This window comes from Chiloscyllium plagiosum, unplaced genomic scaffold, assembly GCF_037043375.1.
Source record: "Chiloscyllium plagiosum isolate Xiang-an unplaced genomic scaffold, Cpla_swu_hap1 HiC_scaffold_35, whole genome shotgun sequence".
Classification (NCBI taxonomy): Eukaryota; Metazoa; Chordata; class Chondrichthyes; order Orectolobiformes; family Hemiscylliidae; genus Chiloscyllium; species Chiloscyllium plagiosum.
The window spans coordinates 31,303,950-31,325,698 of NW_028270173.1; the positions used below are offsets into that span (position 1 = coordinate 31,303,950).

Below are 21,749 nucleotides of genomic sequence, written 5' to 3' on the forward strand. Positions count from 1 at the left end.
TGCTGTGTATATTCTGAACTGTCAGGTGTCTCAGTCCTGTGTGTATTCTGAACTGTCAGGTGTCTCAGTGCTGTGTGTATTCTGAACTGTCAGGTGTCTCAGTGCTGTGTGTATTCTGAACTGTCAGGTGTCTCAGTGCTGTGTGTATTCTGAACTGTCAGGTGTCTCAGTGCTGTGTATATTCTGAACTGTCTGGTGTCTCAGTGCTGTGTGCACGGTATTCTGAACCGTTCTCCCTCAGTGATCTGGCGGGTTGCTCTGTTAGTGCATTGTCAGTGGGTTGGCTCTGGTCTCAGTGAGTGGATCAAATTACCCTCGCAGGCTGGCTGCGGGTTCAAACACACCTCTTCCGTCCCTTCCCACCCAGGAACCGTGCCTGCACTGCTCTCTGTAAGAACACGAGGAAGTGAATCTCAGAGCAGGACACCGCCAAACGCTGGGAGTTGCCGGCGGGATGGATTCCGGGCAGCGGGCTGGGAGCTGGAGAGAGGAGTTGGTTTGTGCGGTGTGCCTCGGGCTGTTTGTGGATCCAGTGACCCTGGACTGTGGTCACAGTTACTGCCGCTCCTGTATCACAGGCTGCTGGCAAGCCCAGGAGACCAACTTCTGCCCCGAGTGTCTGCAGGTGTTCCCGGGGCTAACCCTCAGGTCGAACCGGGCTCTCACCAACCTGGCCGGGAGGGCGAGGCAGCTGAGCAGGACCCGGAGGATGGCGAGCCAGCAGCTCCACTGTGAGCTGCACCAGGAAGGAGTGAAGCTGCTGTGTGAAACCGACCAGGAGCTCCTCTGCAGCATCTGCCGGGACAGCCGGGAGCACAGATATCACACCTTCATCCCCCTCAATGAGGCTGTGGGCCTTTACAAGGTGAACAAGGCCAACCGGAGGGAGCAGACCACGCGTTCAACCGGTGCAGGACTCTGTCCCTCAATTCTGGGAAGCTCCAGTTTTAGGGACATTCGCTGAGACCCTGAGGGTAGAGGATCGGAACCAGGTCAGCCACAGAGTCTGAGCTCCCCCGGGTGGGGGCTGACACCAGGAGGTGACCCTCAGGGATACCCCATGAGGAGGTGATGGACTGAGTGGTGTTGTGTTAACCCAGAGTTGGACAAGCAGGAGGCTGGGAGAGCACAGCAAGCCAGGCAGCATCAGGAGGTGGAGAGGTCAATGTTTCAGGTGTCACCCTTCTTCAGGACTTGGGCTGGGGGTGTAAGGGGAGCACCCAGGTAATGTTCTGGGGACCCGGGTTCAAATCCCGCCTCTGCACAGATGGTGGAAATTAAATTCAATCTAAAATAAAATCTAGATTTAAGGATCTAACGCTGACCAGGAATCCATTGGTGATTATTGTTACTGCCATCCTTACCTGGTCTGGCCTACGTGTCACTCCAGACCCACAGCAAAGGGGTTTGACACTTAACTGCCCTCTGGGCAATTAGGGATGGGTAATAAATGCTGGCCTGGCCAGCGATGCCCACATCCCGTGAATGAATATTTAAAAATTATTGACACTCTGGTACCTGAATCTGAACGAGGCAGTACTGCAGTCAAGGACTGTTCATGTGGAAACAAAGGGGGAGTTGGTGACCATTTTCCAGCCTCTGTAGAGGTATGAGGCTAACAGGGAGGAGCTGAAGTAGGAGAAAGTGAGGACTGCAGATGTTGGAGAATCAGAGTTGAACTGGGTGGTGTTGGAAAAGCACAGCAGGTCAGGCAGCATCTGAGGAGCAGGAGAGTCAACATTTTGGGCAAAAGCCCTGATGGAGGGTGAGGATCAGAAATAGGCCATTCAGCCCATCGAGTCAGCTCCTCTCATCAATGTGATCCTGGCTGATCTGATAATCCCTGACTCCAGTTTCCGATCTTTTCCCCATAACCTTTGATTCCCTCACTCATTAAAAACCTGTCTGGTCCGCCTTGGATGTCTTTAACAGCACAACCTCTACAGCTCTCAGTGGTAGAGAATTGCACAGATTCACTCCCCTCTAAAAGAGATGAAATTCCTCCTCATCTCTGCCTTAAATAGACACCCCCTTATTCTTGGATGATGCCCTTTGGCCCCAGACTCTCCCACAAGTGGAAACAACATTTCCACAGCTACCCTGTCAAATCTCTGAAGGATCATGTACATTTTCATAAAGTCACCTCCGAATCTTCAAACCTCTTAATGAACCTCAAAACAAAATCCCTCCAGATCCAGGACCAGCCAAACAAACCTTTTCTGGGCTGCCTCCACTGGCGTCTTCACAGTATTCCAGCTTTGGTCTAACTGGTGTCCTCTGTACCTTCAGGAGAAACATCCCACAGCAGTCTCATCCTACACCTTTCCCCGTAAGCTCGTACGTGTGTATAAATTAGAGAGAGAGAGAGAGAACTCTCAGTGTAGATTGATGAGGACTGACCTCGGGCTGAGGAGCTTCAGTCACATAGACTGGTGACAGTCTTTTCTGGGAGAAGAGAAAGCCAAGGTTAGATTTGATAAGAGTCACACAGCAAGAAAACAGGCCCTTCGGCCCAACCCGTCCATGCCGACGCAGTATCTTATACTGAACTAGTCCCACTTGCCTGCATTTGGCCCATATCTCTCAAACCCTTCCTATCCATGTATCTGTCTGAAAGTCTTAAATGTTCCACTACTTCCTCTGGCAGCTCGTTCCGTGTACGCACCACCCTCCGTGTGAAAGACTTGTCCCTCAGATCTCTTTCAAGTCTCTCCCCTCTCACCTTAAACCTATGTCCACTAGTTTTGGACTACCCTTCCCAGGGGAAAAGACTTTGGCTATTCACTGTATCTTAGCCTGTCATAATTTTCCAAACCTCTCTAATGTCACCCCTCAGCCTCCTCGGCTCCAGAGAAACAGGAGAAAGTGAGGGCTGCAGATGCTGGAGATCAGAGCTGAAAATGTGTTGCTGGAAAAGCGCAGCAGGTCAGGCAGCATCCAAGGAACAGGAGAATCGATGTTTCGGGCATAAGTCCTGAAGAAGGGCTTATGCCTGAAACGTCGATTCTCCTGTTCCTTGAATGCTGCCTGACCTGCTGCACTTTTCCAGCAACACATTTTCAGTCCAGAGAAACAGTCTCGCCTCTCCTCATGACTCGAACTCTCCAATCTTTGTAGCCTTGGTGAATTACTGCTGGGGAAGTGTTGAAAATCATGATGGGTCTGGGCAGAGTGGAGAGGGAGAAATATGTTCTGGTTGGTTAGGGGATTGAGAACCAGGGCGTGTACAGATATGAGGGACAGTACTGGTCGGAGAAGCCGAGGAGATAGGATGGGAAAGGCTTTCTCCGTCCTGTGGGATTTTGGGGTTTGGGATGCTCTGTCTGGGTGCATGACAGAGGCAGGTCCAATAGGGCGGGAGTGGGGGTGGGGGTGGGGTGTGCACCCAAGAGGGAATTGAATCCAGGAAGATGGCAGCAGACATACAATCGGGCTGAATGGGACCACGTCTGTCCCGTTGTGCAGAGAGATTGGGGGGGGTGGCTTCCACAGCACTTCATCCTGCCCAATCCACTTTTCTGGGAATGTCTGAAGGCCCCCGTTCAGGAATTTCTGCTCTCGTTTACAGGATCAGCTGAAATCGTCCTTGGATTTGGCCGCCAAAAGGAAGGCCCAGCTGCTCAAGGCTAAATTCAACCAGGAGCAGAAGATCTCCCAAGTCAAGGTGAGACGCCCGTTTGGTCACTTCTCCAAACCCCAGTTTCTTTCCCTCTCCCCTCCTCCCCCCCATCCCCCCCAACTCCCCGGTTTGAAACATTTTGATCGTGTGCCTGTGTTCCAATGGGTTCAGGAGCAGTCACGCAATCTGCAAGTCCACATCAAGTATGAACTCGCCAAGATGCACCGGACTCTGAGTGAGATGGAGCGGCGCCTGGACGGAGATCTCCGTGCACGGGAGGGGATGATCCTGGAGGCTATGCGAGGGAACCTGCGGGAGATTCAGGGTGCCCTGGACTCCGCCGAGCGGGTTCTGACCGAGTTTCAGTCGCGGCTCGATCGGCCGGACGTATTGACCATCCTCAAGGTAAGGAGAGAAACGTAGCAGTCTTCGGTAATCTTAGTATTGCCAAGAATCACCTGGAGTGGGGAGTAAACGCTGCCCCCTACGTACCCACTGGGGAGGGGGGGTTCAGTGTTCTGTATCCCTATCATTGGAAGTGAAGGGGTGACTGGGAATGAGGACCAGGCGGGGGCCATTCAGCCCAGCAAACGTGCTTTAAAACAGTGCAACCAGATCATGGCCCATCTTTTATCCCAAGACCATTTTCCTGCAATATCTCTGTATCCCCTGATATCTGGAAATCTCCAGGGATTTACCAGGATGTTTCTGGGAATGGAAGGTCTGTGTTGTCCTGAAAGGCTGGATAGGGTGGGACCCTCCTCACTGGATCGTGACCTTAGAGAGGTTTATAAAATCGTGACGGGTTAAGGTCGGATACTGGAAATCTCAAGGGATTTCCCAGGATGTTCCTGGGGATGGAGGGTTTGAGTTATAAGGAGAGGCTGGGGCCTTCCTCATTGGAGCGTAGGCCGTTGAGGGGTGACCTTATAGAGGTTCATAAAATCATGAGGGCCATAGATCAGGTGAATGGCACCTGGGATGAGGGATTTCAAGAGGAGGGGGTACATGTTTAAAGTGAGAGGAGAGAGATTTTAAAGGACACAGGGCAAATGTTTTCCCCAGAAGATGGTTTGTGTGTGAAGTGAACTTCCTGAGGAAGTGGTGGATGTGGGCACAATTACAATGTTTCAAAGACATTTGGATAAGTATGTGAATAGGACAGGTTTGGAGGGATTTGGGGATGAGCAGGTAGGTTGGACTAGTGTCGAAGAGTGTGGTGCTGGAAAAGCACAGCCGGTCAGGCAGCATCCGAGGAGCAGGAGAGTCAATGTTTCGAATAAAAGCCCTTCATCTGGAATGCTGCCTGACTGGCTGTGCTTTTCCAGCACCGCACTCTTCGACTTTGATCTCCAGCATCTGCAGTCCTCACTTTCTCCAGGGAGGTGGGACTGGTTTCGTTTGGGATTAGGGTCAGCCGGGACTGGTTGGACTGAAGGGTCTGTTTCTGTGCTTTATGACTCTGCGACTATGACTCAATGAGTGAGACTCTGCACTCCTCTGGGGCAGAGAATTGACCAGGATCACCACTCTCCGGTTCAAAGAAATCCCTCCTTATCTCAGTCCGAAATGGCCTGACCCGTGTTCCGAGGGAGCGTGTTCAATCCATTCACACGTGTTGTATGACCCTTTGATCTTTTCCCTATAAACTCTGCGTCTACGGTCTCCCTCTCTCACTCGCACCTGATGCAGGAGCAGCGCTCCTAAAGCTAGTGTTTTCAAATAAACTTGTCCAACTATAACCTGGTGTCATGTGACTTTTGACCTTGTCCCGTGTCATCGTATTCAGGTTTTGATCTGTCTGTCAAAAGTTGACTTGTGTTTCTGTTTTGTTTCAGGAGAAAGATTCCTGGAATGCCAAGTATGACTTTCCTTTATTTACAAACACAAATTGTTAACAAACACAGCTTAATCTTTTAATTCAAAAAGAAAGGAAATATGTTTTTCAACCTTTGAACATTGAACTTGCAGGATTAGTCACAATGCGATGGAACTGGTGGGCATGGATCTTCCTCTGGGGATATTCAGAGGTCCCTTGCAGTATATTGCCTGGAGAGAAATGCTGGACACTATCAGCCCAGGTAAAGAGATGTCTGTGTTCTCAGTCCCAGTTAGTAGAGCAGTGATTTCAAAGAACGTGGCGGAGGAAAATGGAAAAGAAAATATGAGGCGGTGGGGGGGGAGGGAATTAAACACAACTTGAGCACCTCTCCCACTCTTGCCAATAGCCACCTGTTGGAAGGTTCACCTCCCATTGATCCACATTATACTCCATCTGCCAAATATTTTCCCACTCGCTCAACTGGTGTTGGTTCCTGGTTAGAACAAAGAACAGGCCCTTCGGCCCTCCAAGCCTGAGCCGATCCAAATCTACTGTCTAAACCTGTCGCCCAGTTCCTAAGCATCTGGATCCCTCTGCTCCCCACCTACTCATACATCTGTCCAGACGCATCTTAAATGAATCCACTGTGGCTGCCTCTGCCACCTCTGCTGGCAACGCGTTCCAGATACCCACCACCCACATGCGGTAAAGTACTTGCCGCGTGTATCCCCCTTAAACGTTTCACCTCTCACCTTGAAAGCGTGACCTCTCGTTATTGAATCCTTCACCCTGGGAAAAAGCTTATCTCTATCCACCCTGTCTATCCCTTTCATGATTTTGTAAAACTCAATCAGGTGCCCCCTCAATCTCCATTTCTCTAATGAAAGGAAACCGAACCGACTCAATCTCTCTTCATAGCTAGCACCTTCCATCCCAGGCAACATCCTCGTAAACCTTCTCTGCACCCTCTCCAAAGCATCCACATCCTTTTGGTAATGTGGTGACCAGAACTGTACACCGTTCCCGAAGTCACTGCCGCGTATCCGAGTTGGAAGCCCGCGCAGTGAGAAAATTACAGGGGACGCTGGACAGGGGCTGCCATTGAGAAAGTGACCTGTTTATCCTGACCCAACCCTGGGAATTATAGAGCAGTGGGCCTTACTTCGGTTGAGGGTAAAGTGTTGGACTCGGTTATAAGAGACAGGATTGATAATAAGATTTATAATAAAGAAATAAATTGATTAAGGATATTCAACAAGGTTTTGTGAAGGGTAGGTCGTGTCTCACAAACCTTATTGAGTTCTTTGATAAGGTGACCAAACAGGTGGATGAGGGTAAAGCAGTCGATGTGGTGTATAGGGGTTTCAGTAAGGTGTTTGATAAGGTTCCCCAAGGTAGGCTATTGCACAAAATACGGAGGCATGGGATTGAGGGTGGTTTAGCGGTTTGGATTAGAAATTAGCTCGCTGAATGGTGGTTGATGGGAAATGTTCATCCTGGAGTTTTGTTACTTGTGGTATACCACAAGGCTCTGTTTTGGGTCCACTGCTGTTTGTCATTTTTATAAATGACCTGGATGAGGGCATAGATGGATGGGTTAGTAAATTTGCGGATGACACTAAGGTTGGTAGAGTTATGGATAGCGCCAAAGGAGGTTGCAGGTTATAGATAAGCTGCAGAGCTGGGCAGAGAGGTGGCAAATGGAGTTTAATACAGAAAAATGTGAGGTGATTCACTTTGGAAAGAGTAACAGGAATGCAGAGTACTGGGTTAACAGTAAGATTCTTGGTCGTGTAGATGAGCAGAGAGATCTCGGTGTCCATATGCTTAGATCCCTGAAAGTTGCCACCCAGATTGATAGGGTTGTTAAGAAGGCATACGGTGTGTTAGGTTTTATTGGTGGAGGGATTGAGGTCATGCTGCAGCTGTACAAAATTCTGATGCGGCCTCACTTGGTGTATTGCATACAGTTCTGGTCACCACATTATCGGAAGGATGTGGAAATATTGGAAAGGGTTCAGAGGAGATTTACTAGGATGTTGCCTGGTATGGAGGGAAGGTCTGATGAGGAAAGGCTGAGGGACTTGAAGCTGTTTTTGTAAGAGAGAAGCAGGTTGAGAGGTGACTTAATTGAGACATATAAGATAATCAGGGGGTGAGATGGGGTGGAGAGTGAGAGCCTTTTACCTCGGATGGTGATAGCTAGTACGAGGGGACATAGAGTTACATTGAGGGGTGATAGTTATAGGGCAGATATCTGACGAAGTTTCTTTACTCAGAGTAGTACAGGTGTGGAATGTACTGCCTGCAACAGTCATAGATGCGCCAACTTTAAGGGCATTTAAATGGTCATTGGATAAACATATGGACGAAAATGGAATCGTGTAGGTTAGATGGGCTTCAGATTGGTACAGGTCAGTGCAACATCGAGGGCCGAAGGGCCTGTACTGCGCTGTAATGTTCTATATTATTCTATTCATTGTTTTCTGCCTGTCAGCCACCTCAGTCCATGTCAATACCCCGTACCCCCCTGCCCTCGCAATTCCATGCACTTCAGTTTACACGTTAATCTCTTACCCGGGACCTCAGTAAAGGCCTCCTGAAAGTCCAAGTAAACCACATCCAGCGGCTCCCCCTGAGCAACTTCACGAGTTACATCCAATCACTTTGACGAGCACGATTTCCCTTTTGGAAATCCATGCTGACTCTGCCCAATGTTCTCACTGTTTTCTGAGTACTCTCCCATTATACCTTTTCCCGTGGACCCTAGCACATTCCCAGATGATAACAGGCTAATGGGGGTGGCACGGTGTCTCAGTGGTTAGTGTTGCTGCCTCACAGCGCCAGGGACCCGGGTTCGATTTAACTCATTCACCCTCTGCCTTTTCTTTCTGTGTTGTTTTTCTTCCCCCGCTCAGTGCCGGCCGCTCTGACCCTGAATCCGAAAACCGCCAACCCCTGGCTGGTCCTGAGTGAGGACCAGTCGGCCGTGAGGATGGGAGACCGAAGGCAGGAGCTCCTGGACCTGCCCCAGAGGTTCGACTGGTGCGCCTGTCTGCTGGGGTCGGAGGGATTCACATCGGGGAGGCACTACTGGGAGGTGGAGGTGGGGGATAAGACCGAGTGGGACCTGGGAGTGGCGAAGAGGTCCTGCAAGAGGAAGGGGAGAATCAGACGGACCCCCGAGGACGGCTACTGGAGACTGAGCCTCCGAGGTGGGAGCGAGTACAAGGCCTTCACCTCACCCCCGACCAGCCTGAGCGTCGTTCCGAGGCCGAGGAAGGTCGGGGTGTACCTGGACTACGAGGGGGGGGCAAGTGTCGTTTTACAACGCAGACAGTATGTCCCACCTCCACACTTTCACTGACGCCTTCACAGAGAAACTCTACCCGTACCTCTGCCCCTGTTTGAACGACGGTGGGAAACATTCGGTGTTTATGAAAATCTGCGGGGTGAAGGCCCACTCTCTGACGTCACGCGGCCGGAGTCTAACTCCCAGCGCAGTGGGCCCGTGAGGAAAGGGCGATGATCTCCCCCTGCTGTGTTATCGGCTTTTCGGGATTTCACTGCCTGTCGTAACAACTGAAGCAAGGTCTGTGGCAGTGTCTCGGCCTGGTCCCTCAGCCCAGTGTGGCAGTGTCTCGGCCTGGTCCCTCAGCCCAGTGTGGCAGTGTCTCGGCCTGCTCTCTCAGACCAGTGTGGCAGTATCTCGGCCTGGTCCCTCAGCCCAGTGTGGCAGTGTCTCGGCCTGCTCTCTCAGCCCAGGGTGGCAGTATCTCGGCCTGGTCCCTCAGCCCAGTGTGGCAGTGTCTCGGCCTGGTCCCTCAGCCCAGTGTGGCAGTATCTCGGCCTGGTCCCTCAGCCCAGTGTGGCAGTATCTCGGCCTGGTCCCTCAGCCCAGTGTGGCAGTATCTCGGCCTGGTCCCTCAGCCCAGTGTGGCAGTGTCTCAGCCTGGTCCCTCAGCCCAGTGTGGCAGTGTCTCGGCCTGGTCCCTCAGCCCAGTGTGGCAGTGTCTCAGCCTGCTCCCTCAGCCCAGTGTGGCAGTGTCTCGGCCTGCTCCCTCAGCACAGTGTGGCAGTGTCTCGGCCTGGTCCCTCAGCCCAGTGTGGCAGTGTCTCGGCCTGCTCTCTCAGCCCAGGGTGGCAGTATCTCGGCCTGGTCCCTCAGCCCAGTGTGGCAGTGTCCCGGCCTGCTCCCTCAGCCCAGTGTGGCAGTGCCTCGGCCTGCTCCCTCAGCCCAGTGTGGCAGTGTCTCAGCCTGCTCCCTCAGACCAGTGTGGCAGTGTCCCGGCCTGCTCCCTCAGCCCAGTGTGGCAGTGCCTCGGCCTGCTCCCTCAGCCCAGTGTGGCAGTGTCTCGGCCTGCTCCCTCAGCCCAGTGTGGCAGTGTCTCGGCCTGGTCCCTCAGCCCAGTGTGGCAGTGTCTCGGCCTGCTCCCTCAGCCCAGTGTGGCAGTGTCTCGGCCTGCTCCCTCAGCCCAGTGTGGCAGTGTCTCGGCCTGGTCCCTCAGCCCAGTGTGGCAGTGTCTCGGTCTGGTCCCTCAGCCCAGTGTGGCAGTGTCTCGGCCTGCTCCCTCAGCCCAGTGTGGCAGTGTCTCGGCCTGGTCCCTCAGCCCAGTGTGGCTGTGTCTCGGCCTGGTCCCTCAGCCCAGTGTGGCAGTGTCTCGGCCTGCTCCCCCGGCCCAGTGTGGCATGTCTCAGCCTGCTCCCTCAGCCCAGTGTGGCAGTGTCTCGGCCTGCTCCCTCAGCCCAGTGTGGCAGTGTCTCGGCCTGCTCTCTCAGCCCAGTGTGGCAGTGTCTCGGCCTGCTCCCTCAGCCCAGTGTGGCAGTGTCACGGCCTGCTCCCTCAGCCCAGTGTGGCAGTATCTCGGCCTGCTCTCTCAGCCCAGTGTGGCAGTGTCTCGGCCTGCTCTCTCAGCCCAGTGTGGCAGTCTCTCGGGCTGCTCCCTCAGCCCAGTGTGGCAATGTCTCAGCCTGCTCTCTCAGCCCAGTGTGGCAGTGTCTCGGCCTGCTCTCTCAGCCCAGTGTGGCAGTGTCTCGGCCTGGTCCCTCAGCCCAGTGTGGCAGTGTCTCGGCCTGCTCTCTCAGCCCAGTGTGGCAGTGTCTCAGCCTGCTCCCTCAGCCCAGTGTGGCAGTGTCTCGGGCTGCTCCCTCAGCCCAGTGTGGCAATGTCTCAGCCTGCTCTCTCAGCCCAGTGTGGCAGTGTCTCGGCCTGCTCCCTCAGCCCAGTGTGGCAGTGTCTCGGCCTGCTCTCTCAGCCCAGTGTGGCAGTGTCTCGGCCTGCTCCCTCAGCCCAGTGTGGCAGTGTCTCGGCCTGCTCCCTCAGCCCAGTGTGGCAGTGTCTCGGCCTGGTCCCTCAGCCCAGTGTGGCAGTGTCTCGGCCTACTCCCTCAGCCCAGTGTGGCAGTGTCTCGGCCTGCTCTCTCAGCCCAGTGTGGCAGTGTCTCGGCCTGCTCCCTCAGCCCAGTGTGGCAGTGTCTCGGGCTGCTCCCTCAGCCCAGTGTGGCAGTGTCTCAGCCTGCTCCCTCAGCCCAGTGTGGCAGTGTCTCGGCCTGCTCCCTCAGCCCAGTGTGGCAGTGTCTCGGCCTGCTCTCTCAGCCCAGTGTGGCAGTGTCTCGGCCTGCTCTCTCAGCCCAGTGTGGCAGTGTCTCGGCCTGCTCCCTCAGCCCGGTGTGGCAGTGTCTTGGCCTGGTTACTCAGCCCAGTGTGGCAGTGTCTCGGCCTGCTCCCTCAGCCCAGTGTGGCAGCGTCTCGGCCTGGTCCCTCAGCCCAGTGTGGCAGCGTCTCGGCCTGGTCCCTCAGCCCAATGTAGCAGTGTCTCGGCCTGTTCCCTCAGCCCAGTGTGGCAGCGTCTCGGCCTGGTCCCTCAGCCCAGTGTGGCAGTGTCTCGGCCTGATCCCTCGGCCCAGTGTGGCAGTGTCTCGGCCTGCTCCCTCAGCCCAGTGTGGCAGTGTCTCGGCCTGATCCCTCGGCCCAGTGTGGCAGTGTCTCGGCCTGCTCCCTCGGCCCAGTGTGGCAGTGTCTCAGCCTGGTCCCTCAGCCCAGTCTGGCAGTGTCTCGGCCTGCTCCCCCGGCCCAGTGTGGCAGTGCCTCGGCCTGCTCCCCCGGCCCAGTGTGGCAGTGTCTCGGCCTGCTCCCTCAGCCCAGTGTGGCAGTGTCTCGGCCTGCTCCCTCAGCCCAGTGTGGCAGTGTCTCAGCCTGCTCTCTCAGCCCAGTGTGGCAGTGTCTCAGCCTGCTCCCTCAGCCCATTGTGGCATGTCTCAGCCTGCTCTCTCAGCCCAGTGTGGCAGTGTCTCAGCCTGCTCCCTCAGCCCAGTGTGGCAGTGTCTCGGGCTGCTCCCTCAGCCCAGTGTGGCAGTGTCTCGGGCTGCTCCCTCAGCCCAGTGTGGCAGTGTCTCGGCCTGCTCTCTCAGCCCAGTGTGGCAGTGTCTCGGCCTGCTCTCTCAGCCCAGTGTGGCAGTGTCTCGGCCTGCTCCCTCAGCCCGGTGTGGCAGTGTCTCGGCCTGGTCCCTCAGCCCAGTGTGGCAGTGTCTTGGCCTGGTTACTCAGCCCAGTGTGGCAGTGTCTCGGCCTGCTCCCTCAGCCCAGTGTGGCAGCGTCTCGGCCTGGTCCCTCAGCCCAGTGTGGCAGCGTCTCGGCCTGGTCCCTCAGCCCAATGTAGCAGTGATTCGGCCTGCTCCCTCAGCCCAGTGTGGCAGTGTTTCGGCCTGCTCCCTCAGCCCAGTGTGGCAGTGTCTCGGCCTGATCCCTCGGCCCAGTGTGGCAGTGTCTCAGCCTGATCCCTCGGCCCAGTGTGGCAGCGTCTCGGCCTGGTCCCTCAGCCCAGTGTGGCAGCGTCTCGGCCTGGTCCCTCAGCCCAGTGTGGCAGTGTCTCAGCCTGATCCCTCGGCCCAGTGTGGCAGTGTCTCAGCCTGGTCCCTCAGCCCAGTGTGGCAGTGTCTCGGCCTGCTCCCTCAGCCCAGTGTGGTAGTGTCTCAGCCTGGTCCCTCAGCCCAGTGTGGCAGTGTCTCGGCCTGCTCCCCCGGCCCAGTGTGGCAGTGTCTCGGCCTGGTCCCTCAGCCCACTGAGGCAGTGTGTCGGCCTGGTCCCTCAGCCCAGTGTGGCAGTGTCTCGGCCTGCTCCCTCAGCCCAGTGTGGCAGTGTCTCGGCCTGCTCCCTCAGCCCAGTGTGGCAATGTCTTGGCCTGCTCCCTCAGCCCAGTGTGGCAGCGTCTCAGCCTGCTCCCTCAGCCCAGTGTGGCAGTGTCTCGGCCTGGTCCCTCAGACCAGTGTGGCAGTGTCTCGGCCTGGTCCCTCAGCCCAGTGTGGCAGTGTCTCGGCCTGCTCCCTCAGCCCAGTGTGGCAGTGTCTCAGCGTGGTCCCTCAGACCAGTGTGGCAGTGTCTCGGCCTGGTCCCTCAGCCCAGTGTGGCAGTGCCTCAGCCTGCTCCCTCAGCCCAGTGTGGCAGTGTCTCGGCCTGGTCCCTCAGCCCAGTGTGGCAGTGTCTCGGCCTGGTCCCTCAGCCCAGTGTGGCAGTGCCTCAGCCTGCTCCCTCAGCCCAGTGTGGCAGTGTCTCGGCCTGGTCCCTCAGCCCAGTGTGGCAGTGTCTCGGCCTGCTCCCTCAGCCCAGTGTGGCAGTGCCTCGGCCTGGTCCCTCAGCCCAGTGTGGCAGTGTCTCAGCGTGGTCCCTCAGACCAGTGTGGCAGTGTCTCGGCCTGGTCCCTCAGCCCGGTGTGGCAGTGTCTCGGCCTGCTCCCCCGGCCCAGTGTGGCATGTCTCAGCCTGCTCTCTCAGCCCAGTGTGGCAGTGTCTCGGCCTGCTCCCTCAGCCCAGTGTGGCAGTGTCTCAGCCTGCTCCCTCAGCCCAGTGTGGCAGTGTCTCGGCCTGGTTACTCAGCCCAGTGCGGCAGTGCCTCGGCCTGCTCCCCCGGCCCAGTGTGGCAGTGTCTCGGCCTGGTCCCTCAGCCCAGTGTGGCAGTGTCTCAGCCTGCTCCCTCAGCCCAGTGTGGCAGTGTCTCGGCCTGGTCCCTCAGCCCAGTGTGGCAGTGTCTCAGCGTGGTCCCTCAGACCAGTGTGGCAGTGTCTCGGCCTGGTCCCTCAGCCCAGTGTGGCAGTGTCTCAGCCTGCTCCCTCAGCCCAGTGTGTCAGTGTCTCGGCCTGGTCCCTCAGCCCAGTGTGGCAGTGTCTCGGCCTGGTCCCTCAGCCCAGTGTGGCAGTGTCTCGGCCTGGTCCCTCAGCCCGGTGTGGCAGTGTCTCGGCCTGCTCCCCCGGCCCAGTGTGGCATGTCTCAGCCTGCTCTCTCAGCCCAGTGTGGCAGTGTCTCGGCCTGCTCCCTCAGCCCAGTGTGGCAGTGTCTCAGCCTGCTCCCTCAGCCCAGTGTGGCAGTGTCTCGGCCTGCTCCCTCAGCCCAGTGTGGCAGTGTCTCGGCCTGGTCCCTCAGCCCAGTGTGGCAGCGTCTCGGTGTGTGAGTGGGTCTTGCTGGGCCATGTCCCAGAGGGACCAGAAGGAGATCACAGAGGTGGCAGCTTCAGCATTACCAACAACGATGGAGAGCGAGCGATGAGGGATTTCCCCGGTAACTGCAGCAGTGGGATCGAAAACAGGCAGCTGAGGTCTCGCACAAAGCGAGGTAAGCGGGGGTCTCATCAAAGACTGCTGAACCTTTAACTGAATGCCTTTGTTTTCCGAAGGGCTTTAATTTTAACCATTACCTCATTTCTTTATTTTTCAAAATTAAAAAAAATCCCACAACACCAGGTTATTGTCCATCAGGTTTATTTGGGAGTGCCAGCTTTCGGAGCACTGCCCCTTCATCTGGTCCCTGTGGAGCAGGATCATGTGACACAGAATTTATCGCAAAAAATCATAGTGTCAAACAACTGAAACGATGTATTGAACAAGTCTAGATTGCTGTTAAGTCATTCATCTTTTAGAATGGGTTGCAGGTTCCGATTCACTGATATGCAAATCCCAGAACTTCTTTCAAGTCACATTCTTGAGGTAACTTAAGGTTTTATAAAAAACGGTGACAGCTCAGACAGTGCATTAAAGATGTGGGGTTAGAAACTGTATCTATTCCCATCTTGAGTCAGACTGGTTCTATTTTCAAAGTAGGAATTTATAAAATGTCTCCTGGATTGACTGCCTGCTGATTGTGTTCTTTTTGAATAAAATAGAATGAATCTGCAAATATAATTCTGCAAATGCAATTTCACCTCAGAGAGACTTATATATGTGAGTGTGTGCATGTGAGTGTGTGAGAGTGTGAGTGTGTGCGTGTGTGTGTGAGTGTGTGTGAGTGTGTGTGTGTGCGTGTGTGTGTGTGTGTGTGAGTGTGTGTGTGAGTGTGTGAGTGTGCGTGTGAGTCTGTGTGTGTGAGAGTGTGTGAGTGTGTGTGTGTGAGTGTGTGTGTGAGTGTGTGTGTGCGTGTGAGTCTGTGTGTGTGTGTGTGAGTGTGTGTGCGTGTGAGTGTGTGTGCTTGTGAGTGTGCTTGTGAGTGTGTGTGTGTGTGTGTGTGTGCTTGTGAGTGTGTGTGTGTGAGTGTGTGCATGTGAGTGTGTGTGTGTGCGTGTGAGTGTGCGTGTGTGTGAGTGTGTGTGTGAGTGTGCTTGTGAGTGTGTGTGTGTGAGTGTGTGCATGTGAATGTGTGAGTGTGTGCGTGTGAGTGTGTGCGTGTGAGTGTGCGTGTGAGTGTGTGAGTGTGTGTGTGTGTGAGTGTGCTTGTGAGTGTGTGTGTGTGTGAGAGAGAGAGGGAGAGAGAGAAAATGTGTGTGCGTGTGATGGAGTATATGCTTGTGAGCCTTTATTTTTCAACTTATTCTGTGAAAGTAATGTGTAACTTTTTAAAGTCCTTAAAGAATACAGAGGAACTTCGATTATCCAGATATCAATTATCCGAAGTTTGAATTATCCGAAGAAGGTCTCAAGGTCCTGCAGAAACGTTATATCCAAGAGGTGAGTGAATTCGGATTACCTGTACTGAAGGACGTGTGAAAACGCTGGCAAGACCAGAGAAGCATAAGCAGCTCAAGCATCAGTGACTGGATGGTTTTTACGTAAGGGTTAGTTACACAGCCCTTTGCAAATGCTAGTGCTTTATTCCTATCACTTTATCGGGCCGTTCATGAACAAAATGGCAGGGAAAATAAACGCATGTCCGAGGCGAGGCAACTGTCTCTCTCTCGTGTTCTTGGAAACCGACAAATGCTCTCGTGATTGTAGAGGCTGTTCGGGACTCTGTTTGATGCTGGGATTTCATATACAGTACAGAGGGGCAGGCACTATTTCGTTCAGATAATTGATTATTCGGTTCATTGATTCAATGCCTTTCCTCTGGGACTCAGAGTTTTCTGTTAAGTCCGCTCCCCGTTCAGGAGACTAGGCAGCAGCAAACCGCTCCCTCTGGCAGCTCCTTCCCTCCACGTACCACCCTCTGTGTGAAAATGTTGCCCCTTAGGTCACTTTTAAATCTTTCCCCTCTCATCTTCGCTTCATCATCAATTTTGATGTTATCTACAAACTTACTAACAATACCTCCTATGCTCACATCCAAATCATTTATATAAATGACGATAAACAGTGGACCCAGCACCGATCCTTGTGGCACTCCACTGGTCACAGGCCTCCAGTCTGAAAAGCAACCCTGCACCACCACCTTCTATCTCCTACCTTCGAGCCAGCTCTGTATCCAAATGGCTAGTTCTCCCTGTATTGCATGAGATCTAACCTTGCTAGCAGGTCTACCATGAGGAACACTGTCGAACGCCTTACTGAAGTCCACATAGATCACGTCCACCGCTCTGCCCTCATCAATGTTACTTCTTCAAAAAACTCAATCAAGTCACGAGACATGATTTCCCACGCACAAAGCCACGCTGACTGTCCTTAATCAGTCCTTGCCTTTCCAAATTCAGGTACAGCCTGTCCCTCAGGACTCCCTCCAACAACTTGCCCACCACCAACATCAGGCTCACTGGTCTGTAGTCCCCTGGCTTCTCCTTACCACCATTCTTCAACAGTAGCACCACGTTAGCCAACCTCCAGTCTTCCAGCACCTCACCTGTGGCTATCGATGATACAGATATCTCAGGAAAAGGCCCAGCAATCACTTGCTTAGCTTGCCACAGCGTTCTAGGGTACACCTGATAAGGTCTGGGGGATTTATCCACTTTAATGTGTTTCGAGACATCCAACACCTCTTCCTCTGTAATGTGGACATTTTTTAAAATGTCACCATCTATTTCCTTACTTTCTGTGTCTTCCATTTCCTCCTTCATGAGAAACATCATGCAAACTACTTGTTCAGTATCTCCCCAGTCTCCTGCGGCTCCATACATAGACCGTCTTGCTGATCTTTGAGGGGCCCTATTCTCTCCCTAGTTACCCCTTTGTTATTAATGTATTTATAAACTCCCTTTGGATTCTTCTTAACCTTACTTGCTAACACTATCTCATCTCCCCTTTTTGCCCTCCTGATTTCTCTCTCAAGTATACTCCTACTGCCTTTATACTCTTCCAAGGATTCACTCGATCTCTGCTGTCTATACCTGGCATATGCTTCCTTTTTTTTTCCTTTACTAAAACCTCAATTTCTCTCATCATCCAGCATTCCCTACAGCTATCAGCCTTCCCTTTCATCTGAACAGGAATGCAGTATATTTTCTCTGGACTTTCATTTCCTCATTTTTGAAGGCTTCCCATTTTCCAGCTGTCCCTTTTACCTGCGAACATCTGCTCCCAATCAACGTTTGAAAGTTTTTGCCGAATACCATCAAAATTGGCCTTCCTCCAATTTAGAAATTCAACTTTTAGATGTGGTCTATCCTTTTCCATCACTATTTTAAAAATTCCTCTCCATCTAAACCCTTAACACTATGGCAGTCCCAGTCTATGTTTGGAAATTTAAAATCTCCTACGATAACCACCCTATTATTTTTATAGATAACTGAGATCTCCTTACAAATTTGTTTCGCAATTTCCCTCTGATTATTGGGGGGTCTATAATGCAATCCCAATAAGGTAATTATCCCTTTCTTATTCCTCCGTTCCACCCAAATAACTTCCTTTGATGTATTCCCAGGAATATCCTCCCTTAGTCCAGTAGTTATGGGATCCCTTATTAAAAACACCACTCCCCCTCCTCTTTTGCCTCCCTTTCTGTCCTTCCTGTAGCATTTGTATCCTAGATCATTAAGCTGCCAGTCCCATCCCTGAGCCATGTCTCTGTAATTGCTATGATATCCCAGTCCCATGTTCCTAACCATGCCCTGAGTCCATCTGCCTTCCCTGTTAGGCCCCTTGCATTGAAATGAATGCAGTTTAGTTTATCAGTCCTACCTTGTTCTCGACTTTATCCCTGCCTGCCCTGACTGTTTGACTTGCTTCTTCTCTCAACTGTACCAGTCTCAGATTGATCTCTTTCCTCACTATCTCCCTGGGTTCCATTCACCACCCCCCCTCCCCCACCTTACTAGTTTAAATCCCCCCGAGCAGCTCTCGCAAATCTCCCTGTCAGTATATTAGTCCCCTTCCAATTTAGATGCAATCCGTCCTTCTTGTCCAGCTCACGTCAACCCAGAAGAGATTGCAATGATCCAGAAATGTGAACTCTTCACCCCTGCACCAGCTCCTCAGCCCATCATTCATCTGCTCTATCCTCCTATTCCTACCCTCACTAGCTCATAGCACCGGGAGTAAACCAGATATTACTATCCTCAAGGACATACTTTTTCAATTCCTGCTTAACCGTCTGTACTCTCCCTTCAGAATCTTATCCTTTTCCCTTCCTGTGTCGTTAGTTTGAGATTAGATGAGATTCCCTACAGTGTGGAAACAGGCCCTTCAGCCCAACCAGTCCACACTGACCCTCCGAAGAGCAACCCACCCAAACCCATTTCCCTCTGACTAATGCACCTCACACTACGGGCAATTCACCGACCTGCACATCTTTGGACTGTGGGAGGAAACCGGAGCACCCGGAGGAAACCCACGCATTCATGGGAAGAATGTGCAAACTTCACACAGACAGTTGCCCGAGGCTGGAATCGAACCTGGGACCCTGGTGCTTTGCGGTAGCAGTGCTAACCCTTCCAATATGTGCAATGACCCCCTGCTGGTCCCTCTCTCCTTTCAGATCATTCTGCATCCTCTCTGAAACATCCTTGATCCTGGCACCAGGGAGGCAACATACCATTGTGGTTTTCACTGCTGGCAGCACAAACGTCTGTCTGTGTTTCTAGCGAGAGAGTCCCCTACCACAATTGATCACTTGGAACCTGACATATATTCAAGCTGTTCTCAGTACCAGAAACTTGGCTGTTCATGCTACATTCCCTTGAGAGTCCATCACCCCCTACATTTTCCAAAACACCATACTTGTTTGAGATGGCGATAGTCACAGGAGAGTCCTGAACTACTTGCCTATCCCTCCTACCTTTCCTGGTTTTAACCCATCTATATAACTACAACTGCAGCTTTCCTCCCTTCCTATAACTGCCATCCATCACACCCCCTTGGTCTTGTAAATTCCTCATTTGCCTCCCACTAAACTCTAACCGATCCATGTGATCTGATAGGATTCGCAACCAAAGACACTTCCTGCAGACATAACCATCAGTAACATGGAAACTCCCCCTGAACTCCCACATCCAACAGGAAGAGCACATCACTCTACTTTTGTCCATCTTTGCTCCTTCATAATCCACAGACACCGAAAGTTACACTGTCTTATTGCTCTTAAAAATACATCTCCAGGCTAATTTTGTACTTATGGTTGATATTTTTAAAATTTAATCAAGAGACAGAACTCAGTAAAACATATAATCAAGAAATAACCCACTCTGGTCATTACTCTAGATCTACAGCAAGGTTACATGCAAAAACCACACACTTATCTGTTCCTGTGCTGTGACTTCTCCAACACCGGTTCCTCCAAGATCAACTGTGAATCTCACTGTACGTTAATTATTCCTAGATGCACTCTGATGTCCAGAGATACATGAATTCAGCCAGCAAAGACTGTAACTGTGCAGATTCACTGCTGGGTCAGGCAGCAGTGTAGGTTTCTTTCTCTCTCTCCCTCACTGAACACATGGTCACTGCCTTTGTCTGTCTTCCTCCTTTTAAAAGTGCCGTTGTTTTGATCTTTTCTCCCCAAAGTTCCAAAACGATGTAACAGTTTATAAAACAGTAATTGCTGCTCATGGAATTCGAGGAAATCACCTCCAACACCTAAAATGCCTCAAAAAAAGGAGCACGTCTTACAGCCACAAATTTTTCCTGTCCTCCATCTTGGATTACCCAGGAATCTTTTGTGCGGTTAGGGAGGGGCATGGTGACACTTGATGGACAGCGGTATTTTTCCAAGTCGGGATGGTTGAGTGGCTTGGAAGGGAACTTGAAGGTGGTGGTGTTCCCATGTATCTGCTGCTCTTGTCCTTCGAGATGGCAGAGGGTATGGGTTTGGAAGCTGCTGTCCATGTGAATCCGTTTGAGGATGTGCTGCTATGGCTGTCGCACATCTCCCTCTGGAGTGTGCCTTTGTAAAGGGAGTCTGGAGGGAGATGCAGTGGTTTATGTCGAGGTTTGTCCCGAGCAGCTCCGTGACTCCATGCTCTCCGGGCTGTTCCCCGGGACACACACCGAGACAAACATCGCCTGTGCCTGGAGGACCATCACCTCGGTGAAAGACGCTCTTTGTTCTGCCCGAAACTTGTCGGTCTTCCAGGGCAAGGAGTTGACCCTGACCGAATGTTGCAGACTTGCACATCCCAAGGTCCAGGCCTACGTGCTGAGGGACACACTGAAGCTTGGGGCAGCTGCGGTGGGGAAAGACCACCGTCTGGGGTCTTCCTACTGAAGTACAAATGGGATCTGTTCACTTTTGCTGCAAATGTGTGTAAATAGTCTCCTGCGTAGGTAAGAAATACCTTCGGCCTTACAACCGCAGGGAATGTCAGATTGAAGATTTGATATGCAAAGCCTGTACAGAACTGCTTCAGTACCTGTTTATGTAGATTCGGTAATTTTTGTGAATAAAGTATATTTTTTACAATTTAAAAAACAGTGGTTCTCCCAGGATGAGGCTATCCCATTGCACCTCAGGTGTACGGATTCCTACTCAGATGTCTCAGAATGTGAGATACTTGCCTGTGAAATTTGTGATAATGGGGCACTGCGTTCGCGCTCTCCCCTGGTTTACAAACTAATAACAGATTGTATTTGCACATATCCAGCAGGTGGTGCTGTTATCACAACGTGCATATGACTGCATTTCATGACCAGCAGCTGCTCTCTGTGCGTCGCTTAAATTCTACCCCCCCCTCCATGGATGCTTAGTCCACCTTTTATTTTGTTCCACCCTGCAATAAATACTATGCTCAACAAAGAACAGTACAGGAACAGGCCCTCAGCCCCACCAAGTTCAGGCGACACAGGACACATTTCTAAATGAACCATCTTTGCCTCAAGGTGGTCCATAACCCTGTATTCCCTGCCTGATTGTATATCCATCAAGATGCCTCTTAAATATTGCAACAGTGTCAGCCTCTTCCATTTCCTTTAGCAGCACATTCCAGGCACTTAACACCGTTGTCTCTCACACCCCCTTTTACTTTCAACCTACTTCATAGAGTCAGATAGAAACAGACCCTTCGGCCCAACTCGTCCATGCTGACCAAGTTTCTCCAAACTGCACTAGTCCCATTTGTCTGTCTTTGGCCCATATCCCTTTAAACCTTCCCTATTCATGTGTCTGTCCAAATGTCTTTGAAAGTTTGTAATTGTACCGCTGCCTCTGGTAGTTCACTCCACATACCAACCATCCTCAGTGTTAAAACGTTACCCCTCAACTCTCTTTTAAATCTTTCTCCTCTCACCTTAAAAATACGCCCCCTAGTTTTGAACTGCCCCACCCGAGGGAAAAGACCTTCGCTATTCACCTTATTTATACCCTTCATGCTTTTATAAATCTCTGTAAGGTCACCCTTAACCCGTACACTCCAGTGAAGAAAGTCCCAGCTGATCCAGCCTCTCCTTATAACTCAAACTGGCCAGTCTCAGTAACATCCTTGTAAATATTTTCTGACCCCTGTCCAATTTAATAACAAGCTTCCGATATAAGGTGCCAGAATCAGACACAGTATCCCAAAAGTGGCCTCACCAACATCCTGTACAACTGTAACATGACATCACTCCTTTCCTCAGTGGCCTGAGCATTGAAGGCAAACACGCTGAATTCCTTCTCAACCACCTTAGCTTTTTGTGACATAACTTTCAAAGAACTATGTACCTGAACCCCTAGGTCACTCTGTTCAACAACACTACCCAGGGCTCCA

General features: G+C 52.3%; 1 pseudogene; it reads left to right on the forward strand.

The window, feature by feature from the left end:
* Positions 1-428: 428 nt before the first annotated feature.
* LOC148140605 (zinc-binding protein A33-like) lies at positions 429-8,995 on the forward strand (annotated as a pseudogene).
* The last annotated feature ends 12,754 nt before the right edge of the window (positions 8,996-21,749 follow it).